The 9,534-nt window shown below is 41.8% G+C and overlaps 1 pseudogene; it reads right to left on the reverse strand.

The window, feature by feature from the left end:
• Positions 1 to 3,868: 3,868 nt before the first annotated feature.
• LOC111820007 (60S acidic ribosomal protein P1 pseudogene) lies at positions 3,869 to 5,296 on the reverse strand (annotated as a pseudogene).
• Positions 5,297 to 9,534: the final 4,238 nt, after the last annotated feature.

The raw sequence follows: 9,534 nt of genomic DNA on the forward strand, positions 1-9,534 counted from the left end.
GATTTGAGGAACTTTGTAAATCGCGTTAAGGGTTTGCACTTCATCCTGTGGTCATTGGGAGCCTTTGGAGATTTTGTTTTTTAAAGACCTTTCAGTTGCAGTGTCGAAACGGATTGGGGGAGCCAAGACTGGAGGCTGCTCTCATCTCGGTGAGAAATGAGGTAACCTGAATTAAGGGTTGGACTGTAGAGGAGAGGCGAGAATGGAGAAGTATTAAGGCGTTAGAGCTGTCATAATCTAGTCATTTGTTAGGATTTGTAGGTTTCTGGCCTGGTGGTGCTGTGGTGAGGTGTTCAGCTGGTAACCAAAAGGTCAGCAGTTAATCCATCAGTCGCTCCTTCGAAACCCTAAGGGGTAATTCTGCTTTGTCCTGTAGGGTTGCTGTTAGTCGGAATTGACTGGACGGCCTTGGGTCGGGCCCGAGCTTTTTTTTTTTTTAATATAAGAAAAATGAATTCATTGAAGTGTTTATAGAAGTTTACAGAAAGAATGTTCCTTAAACCTGAGATTCTCAACTGAATCACCTGTGGAATTTTTAAACTGGTAGTGCTTGGACACTACCGTTAGAGCTGCTGAGTAAATTCCAGGGGAAGGTTTCCACCTGTGTCTTTTGAAAGTTTCACAAGTGATTCTGATGGCCTTTAGATTAGGAGCCCCTGCATTTAACCACCTAATGAGTAAATTCTGTGGGCTGAATATAAAAGAGATGCCGAAAGGTGGATGAGGAGTAATTGGGATTTAGAGTTAAACGTGATCCCTCCCTTTAAGGAGCAAAGTTATCCAATAACTGGGGCTGCTTTCTCTTTGGCCTTTTTCTCTGAGTGAACCCTGGGGGCCCCCTTGACCCGGACCCCATTGTGACTTATCTCCAGCAGAAGCTCTGGAGTTCACGCTCTTCTACTGGAATTAGGCATAAGTTACCCAGTGTAACTAAGGTGAGGGACATTCTCCAGCGACAGTGTTACTAGGTTCATGTTCATTGGGAATGCTACTATATTTTCCCTGCCAAACATTTGAGGGAGAAACCCACAACACTACCAAAACACTTAGAGAAAGGAACACTTCAAATTTTAAAAGGTCAGTATTGTCCTTGTATTTGATAAACACGGTTTATCAGAAAGCGGAAATGAATGCAGAAGTGCGTGGAAGAATTTAGACACACTCACTGTAAGGAGTGTTATTCCAAGTAGAGGCTCTGTTTTCCAGGCCTTTAGGAGTACATCATTTTGAGTCCGGGGGAAACAGGAAAAGGTTGAATGTACTGTGATGATCACTAACTTACCCTCCCGGGATGTTTCCTTTTTTTGGAAAGTCTTGGCATCTTCTTCCATTGAGTTAATGTTTTAAACAGTTCTGAGGAAGAAATGAAAGGCCCTTGTCCCAGGTCTGAGGTTTGGTTATAAATCCCAAACCAAAATCTGCCCAGCTCCCTCTCATTTATCTTGGTGGGAGTTGGAAACAGGACAGATCGAACAAGGGACGAATTGCCTTCTTAGTCCTTTGGTCATATAAATGCTTCTATTTACGGTGCTATAATCCCATTCCCTACTCTGCCAAAACTGTTGAGATCAGCAGGAAGAATAACTGTTTTCCATGTCAGAGTGTACAGAAGTTACTCTCGGTTAAGCTGCATTTCTCTGTATCCCACCACTGCCACCCTTTGTGTGATGTAGCTCTGTTAATTTGCTAGATGAGTTCAAGAGGAGGTTCCATGCAGATGTACTGGCCTCATCTGCAAAACAGCTTTTTCCCTAATAGAGGTTGTAATGGAACTCATAATTTTGGTGTTAAAATTAAGTCTTTCACTTAATGTTAAGATGGCAATACTACCCAAAGCAGTCTATGCAGATTCAGTGCAATCCCTAGCAAAATTCCAACAGCCTTTTTTGCAGAACTGGAAGAGCTGAGCCTAAAATTCATATGGAAATGCAAGGGACCCCAAATAGCCAACAAAACAAAGTCGGAGGACTCACAGACTTCCCGATTTCAACATTTACTGCAAAGATACAGTAATTGAGACCGTGTGGTACTGGCATAAGGATAGACATATAAATCAGTGGAATAGAATTGAGAGTCCAGAAATAAACCCATATGTTTTTGGGCAACTGGTTTTTGACAAGGGTACCAAGACCATTCAGTGGGTAGGGAGGAAATAGTCTCTTCAAAAAATGGTGTTAGGACAACAGGATATCCATGTGCAAAAGAATGAAATTGGACCCTTACCTTATACTGTGTATATAAAAATTAACTCAAAATGGATCAAAGACCTAAATGTAAGAACGAAAGCTAAAAAACTATGAAAAGAAAATGGGTAATCTTCATGACCTGGTTTGGTAACGGTTTCTTAGATATGACACCAAAAACACAAGCAACAAAAGAAAAAATAGATAAATTGGACTTCATGTAAATTAAAACCCTTTGTGCTTTAAAGGACACTAGCAAGAGAATGGAGCCCTGGTGGCTTGTAGTTAAGAGCTACAGCTGCTAACCGAAAGGTCAGCATTTCGAATCCACCAGCCACTCCTTGGAAACCCTATGGGGCAGTTCTGCCTGTCCTGTAGGGTCACTATGAGTCGGAATTGACTCGACAGCAATAGGTTTGCTTTTTTTGGTTTTATCAAGAGAGTGAAAAGTGGACTCAGAATGGGAAAAAATATTTGCAAATAATATGTCTGATAAGGGTCTGTTGTTGTTAGCTGCTGTCAAATGGCCCCCAACTCATGGTGACCGCGTGCACAACTGAACGAAATGCTGCCTGGTCATGCACCATCCCATGATTGGTTGTGGATTGGACTGTTGTGATCCATAGGGTTTTCACTGGCTGATGTTTGGAAGTAAATCACCAGGCCTTTCTTCCCCAGGCTTCTTAGTCTAGAACCTCTGCTGAAACCTGCTCAGCATCCTAGCACCACACAGCCTTCACTGACAGACAGGTCGTGGCTGCGCACGAGGTGCATTGACTGGGAATCAGATTGCATGGAAGGCAATATTTTTATTAAACACTTGTGTGTTCTTTGTTGTTGTTAGGTGCCGCATAGGTTTTTCTAGCCTGTAATCTTTACAGGAACAGATTGCCAGCTTTAAGATCCCAGATGCTACTCACCTCGCTAGGATGCAGAACATGAACTTCGTGATGCCAGTTGATGGAGTTATCTATGACAGTAAGGTTCTACACCTTCAAACCCAGAAAACCATTCTAGCAAAGTGTTTGGTTATGTCTCGGAAGTATCTAACTGTCCTCTCTGAATACATATGTGTGCACACACATATCTGTATGTACACATACATATAGATACATTTATCTGTGTATACGTGTACTCACCTGTACTTGCCTGTACACATATATGCCTGTACACCTACATATGTGGTCATACACTCATGTTTTGGTTTTAATTGGGCTTTTATTAATATTTTTGTTATAAATATTTGTTGTGAATCTTTCATAAATTTTTTGGTCGACGAGAAAAATAGCTGTCTTTATTTTTTTCAACTTTGAATATAAATTTGGGAAGAATTATAGTTTAATAGAAATAATCATAAAAGTTTGGAGACTTATTTTTTGGTCTGTCAGGTCTGGAGTTCATAGACTTTTTCCATTTTTAAAAACTTATTTTGAAATAATTTTAGATTTAAAGAAAAGTTGCACAGATAATACAGAGTTCCCGTAGGCCCTTCACCTAATAACAACAACAAAGCAAACCAGTTGCTGTTGAGTCGATTCCAACTCACGTGTTGCAGAATAGAGCTATACTCCATAGGATTTTCAGCTGTGACCTTCCAGAAACAGATCACTGGGTCTTTCTCCCAAGGTACCTCTGAGTGGGCTCAAACCTACAACCTTTTGGTTAGTAGTCAAGGGCTTAACCGTTTGCACCACTCAGGGATTCCCGCCCTTCACCTAGTCTCCCCTGATGTTAACGTTTAGGGAACCACAGTACAATTATCAAAGCCAAGCAGTTAACCTTGGTACAATACTATGTATTGAACAACAAACCTAATTCCTTTCTCACCCGTTTTCCCATTAACGTCCTTTTTCTGTTCCGGGATCCATTCCAGGATCCCGCAGGCGTTCAGTCATCGTTATCTCCGTTGTCTCCTCCGATTAGAGAGTTTCTCGGGGTTCCTTTGCCTTTCATGACGTTGACATGTTACACTTTTGTGTCAGTTATTTATAGACAATTATTTTGAAGAATGTCCCTCAATTTGGGTTTGATTTTTTTCTCATAATTGGATTGGGGTAATGCATTTTTTTTAAGAGTTCAGGTTTTTATTCAACATGTTACAAAAGTGGTTTAATAAAAAGACCAAAGCCTGTGTCATCACTGGACTCTTCAGGTTCTTCTTTCTTTGCTTCCACTTTCTTCTCCTCCGCTGGGGCAGCAGTAGTGGAGGGGGCAGGTCCTCCCGCTGGTGCAGCGCCAGCTGCTGGGACAAGTTCACCAGCCCCTGCGTTGCAGATGAGGCTCCCAATATTGATGTTGGCTGGGGCCTTTGCAAACAAGCCAGGCCGGAAAGGTTCAACATTTACACTGCCTGCTTTACTGAGGGCATTGATCCTGTCCTCCATGACAGTCACCTCATCATTGTGCAGGATGAGGTCCGAGTAGACGCGGATGAGCTTGGAGATGGAAACCAGGGTGTGGGAGTGCTGGGCTGGCGGCTGCCAGGCGTGGTGCTTGTTGCCAGATGAAGGGAGGGCCTCACCCCAGCGCGGCCTTAGCTTCCTTGGAAGAACCAAGCACCTTAGCGGCAGCTGAGGAAAGAGAGGGTAAAGCATTTTGGCAAGACTATCACAGAAGTGATGTTGTGTCCTCTTCAGTGCATCGTATCGGGGGTTCACGGTATCATTAGGTTTTATTGCTGATGATATTAACCTTGACCACTCAGTTAAGGTGATGTCCGCCAGGTTTCTTTGCTGTAAAGGTACCATATTTCCTTTGTAATTAATAAATATCTTCAGACTATACAGATATCCTCTTCCTCTTCAAACTTTTGCCCCTGGATTTTATTATACATTGGTGGAAATTTCCCTGCAACAGTTATTACCTAACAGTACCTAGTGGTGATTTTGTATCTCCCTCATTCCTTCCATGTTTATTAAATGGAATTCTTCTGTTAGGAGCTGTCCTTTCTCCCCCGTATATTATCCAATTACTTATTGACATCAGTGTGGACTCATGGGTATTTATTTTATTCCATACATCCATTGTTTTGTTTTCCTAAATTTTATTTATTTTGTTGTTGTTGAGAATATACATAGCAAAACATACACCAATTCAACAGTTTTTACATTCAGTGACATAGATTACATTCTTTGAGTTGTGCGACCATTGTCACTCTCCTTTTCTGAGTTATTCCTTCCTCATTAACATAAACTCACTACCTCCTAAGGTTCCTGTCTAATCTTTCAAATTGCTATTATCAATTTGATCTCATACAGGTAGTTCTTAAAAGAGCATAAATGCTCAAGGCATCAGACATTCTTTACTAGTGAAGCTAAACTGTTGTTTGGTTTTAAAAAGACCTTGGGATATTTTTGGTTTAAGGTTTAAAGATTATCTCAGGGCAGTAGTTTCAGGGGTTCATCCAGCTGCCATGGCTCCAGAAAGTCTAGAGTCTATGAGAATTTGAAATTCTGTTCTACATTTTCCCCCCTTTGATCAGGATTCTTCTGTAGAATCTTTGATCAAAATGTTCAGTAATGGTAGCTGAGCATCATCCAGTTCTTCTGGTCTCATGGCAAAGGAAGCAGTTGTTCATGGAGGCAGTTAGCCACACATTCCATATCCTCTTCCTGTTCTTGACTCCTTCTTCCTCTAGGTGAACACAGACCAATTGTTGTGCCTTGGATGGCTGCTTGCAAGCTTTCAAGAACCCAGGTACTACATAACTAACTAGGAGGTAGAATAGAAGGAAGCACTAAACACATTATTAGGCCTGTTAACTGGGATGCCCCATGAAACCACGGCTCTTAGCCTCCAAACCAAGGAACCAAATCCCATGAGGTGTTTGGTTGTACATAAGCAACCTCAGCAGCTACTTTCTTTTTTGTCGTTGTTGTAAAATCACACAACTTTTCTCAGTTCAACTTTTATAGGTGTACAGCTTATTGACAGCAGTTACAATAATTGGCTGTGCAACCCTACCCTTAATGCAATTTTTCAATCACCATTAACCCCCCTTTTCCCCCTCACTCTCACCCCTGGTAACCACTAATAAACTTTGGTCTCTATACATTTGCCTTTTCTTGTCTTTTTATATAAATGAGGTCATTGTCCTTTTGTGATTGGCTTATTTCACTCAGCATAATGTCTCCAAGCTCCATCGACACTGTAGCATGTATCAAGACTTTATTTCTCCTACTGCCTGAGTTGTATTACATTGTATGTATGTAGCTCATTTTGTGTATCGATTCATCTGTTGATGGGCATTTAGGTTGACTCACTAGGGTGGCTAAGATAAAAACAAAAAAACAACAAACAAAGTAACACGTTGGAAAGGATGTGGGGAAACTGGAACCTTTATCCATTGCTGATGGGAATGCAAAATGGTACAGCCATTATGGAAAACAGTGTGGTGGTTCCTTTAAAAACTAAAAAAAAAAAAAGGGAAAGAAAAGACCAACATGGATGTCAGAAAAGACTGAAACTTGCTCTTGACCATAGAATAGCTAAAATGAAAGGAAGAAATGATGAAGTAAAAGAGCTGAACAGAAAATTTCAAAGGGTGGCTCGAGAAGACAAAGTAAAGTATAATGATGAAATGTACAGAAGCCTAGAGTTAGAAAACCAGAAGGGAAGAACATGCTCGGCATTTCTCAATCTGAAAGAATTGAAGGAAAATTTCAAGCCTCGAGTTGCAATATTGAAGGATTCTATGGGGAAATATTAAATGATGCAGGAAGCATCAAAAGAAGATAGAATACAGAGTCACTGTGCCAAAAAGAATTGGTTGACGTACAACCATTTCAGGAGATGGCATGTGATCAAGAACTGATGGTACTGAAGGAAGAAGTCCAAGCTGCAGTGAAGGCATTGGCGAAAAACAAGGCTTCAGGAATTTATGGAATACCAACTGAGATGTTTCAGCAAACAGATACAGTGCTGGAAGTGCTCACTCATCTATGCCAAGAAATTTGGAAGATAGATACCTGGCCAACCGACTGGTAAGAGATCCATATTTGTGCCCATTCCAAAGTAAGGTGATCCAACAGAATATGGAAATTATAGAACAATATCATTAATATCACACACAAGTAAAATTTTGCTGAAGATCATTCAAATACAGTTGAAGCAATACATCGACAGGGAACTGCCAGAAATTCAAGTCAGATTCAGAAGAGGATGTAGAAGGAGTAATATCATTGCTGATGTTACCTAGATCTTGGCTGAAAGCAGAGAATACCAGAAAGATGTTTACCTGCATTTTATTGACTATGTAAAGACATTCAACTGTGTGGATTATAACAAATTATGGATAACTTTGTGAAGAATGTTTTAATCATCTAGTGCTGCTATAACAAATACCACAAGTGGATGGCTTTAACAAAGAGAAATTTATTCTCTCACAGTGTAGTAGGCTAGAAGTCTAAATTCAGGGTCCCAACTCCAGATGAAGGCTTTCTCTAGCTCTGTCAACTCTGGAGGAAGGTCCTTGTCATCAGTCTTCCCCTGGTCTAGGAGCTTCTCAGGCACAGGGACCTCGGGTCGAAAGGGTGCACTCTGCTCCCAGTGCCGCTTTCTTGGTAGTGTGAGGTCCCCATGTCTTTCTACTCGTTTCTCTCCTTTATATCTCAAAAGAGATTGACTTAAGACACAACCTAATCTTGTAGATTGAGTTCTGCCTCATTAACATAACTACCACTTAATCGCACTTTTCATTAACATCATAGCAGTAGAATTTACAACACATAAGAAAATCACATCAGATGACAAAATGGTGGACAATCACACAATATTGGGAATCATGGCCTAGCCAAGTTGACAGGTATTTGGGGGGGACACAATTCAATTCTTGACGTTCCACCCTTTGGCCCCCCCCCAAAATCCATGTCCTTGCCACATGTAAAACACATTCACCCCATTATATCATAGCAAAAGTCTTAACTCCAAGTCCAAAATCCAAAAATTCCTTTTTATCTGTCAAATCTAGAATATGTTATCTGCTTCCTAAGTACAATGGGAAACAGCACAAACTAGACATTTCCATTACAAATGAGAGAAATTGGAGGGAAAGAAGGCATAATAGGCACAAAGCAAGTCAGCAGAATACATTAGCCCTCAAGTCTTGAAAATAATCCTCTGTTCTCTGAGGCGATTTAGACAATGGCCCTGCCCTCCAGAATCTGGGTGTTGGCCACACTGTCCGTATTCTGAGTGGAGGCCCCAGGCCCTGGGCTTCAGCTCCGCTTTCCAGGCCCACTGGAAGGGCAACTCTGCTCCCTTGGCTTTGGGTGGCCCCATTCTACTAGTCCATCTAAGTGGCAACTCCACCCTTTGAGACTGAGACATCCCTGCTTCCTGTGTTCCTTGTCTCCTCAGCTTCTGCTTTGTGGTTGTTTGGCCTCTCGGCCCCTTGGGAGACGCATGTCTGCCCTGCTCGGGCAAGTGTTCAAAGCTCTTTAGCTCCACCAGTAAGTACCTGGAGGCACCCCACTCTGCCAGGAAGCCTCCTGCCGAAAGCACTCAGCTCTCTCGCTCTCCGGGTCAGCTCAAGAACCATCTTGTTCTGGTCTCGTGGTTCTGCTGCTGCCATTTCTCTGCTGCTGTTTGTTGCCATCTTGGTCATCTCCAGTGTAACAGCTGTCGTCATTTCCTTCTGAGTCCTCGTGAGAATTGTCTTTGATGTCCATAATTCCATCAACAGTCTCTTCAAGACAATCTAGGCTTTTACTATCAGGCACTTTAAAACTCTTCCAGCCTGTATCCATTCACAATTTCAAAACCGCCTCCAAATTTTAGGTATCTGTTAGAGCAGCACCACACTCTCTCAGTACTAAATTCTGTCTTAGTTATATAGTGCTGCTATAACAGAAATACTACAAGTGGATGGCTTTAACAAAGAAATTAATTCTCTCACAGTCTAGTAGGCTGAAGTCCAAATTCAGGGTGCCAGCTCCAGGGGAAGGCTTTCTCTCTCTGTTGGCTCTGAAGGCAGGTCCTTGTCATCACCCTTGCCCTGGTCTAGGAGTTTCTCAGATGCAGGGATCCTGGCGCTGCTTTCTTGGTGGCATGAGGTTCCCCATGTCTTTCTACTTGCTTCTCTCCTTTGTATCTCAAAAGAGGTTGTCTTAAGACACAACCTAATCTTGTAGATTGAGTTCTGCCTTATTAACATTACTGCCACTAATCCCACTTCATTAACATCGTAGAGATAGGATTTACAGTACATAGGAAAATCATGTCAGATGACAGAATGGTGGACAGTCACACAATACTGGGAATCATGGCCTAGCCAAGATGACAGATATTTTGGGGGGACACAGTTCAATCCATGACAAATGGAAATTCCCAAACACTTAATTGTGACCCTGAG

The sequence above is a fragment of the Trichechus manatus genome, unplaced genomic scaffold (assembly GCF_000243295.1).
Source record: "Trichechus manatus latirostris isolate Lorelei unplaced genomic scaffold, TriManLat1.0 scaffold00024, whole genome shotgun sequence".
In the NCBI taxonomy this organism is placed as follows: domain Eukaryota; kingdom Metazoa; phylum Chordata; class Mammalia; order Sirenia; family Trichechidae; genus Trichechus; species Trichechus manatus.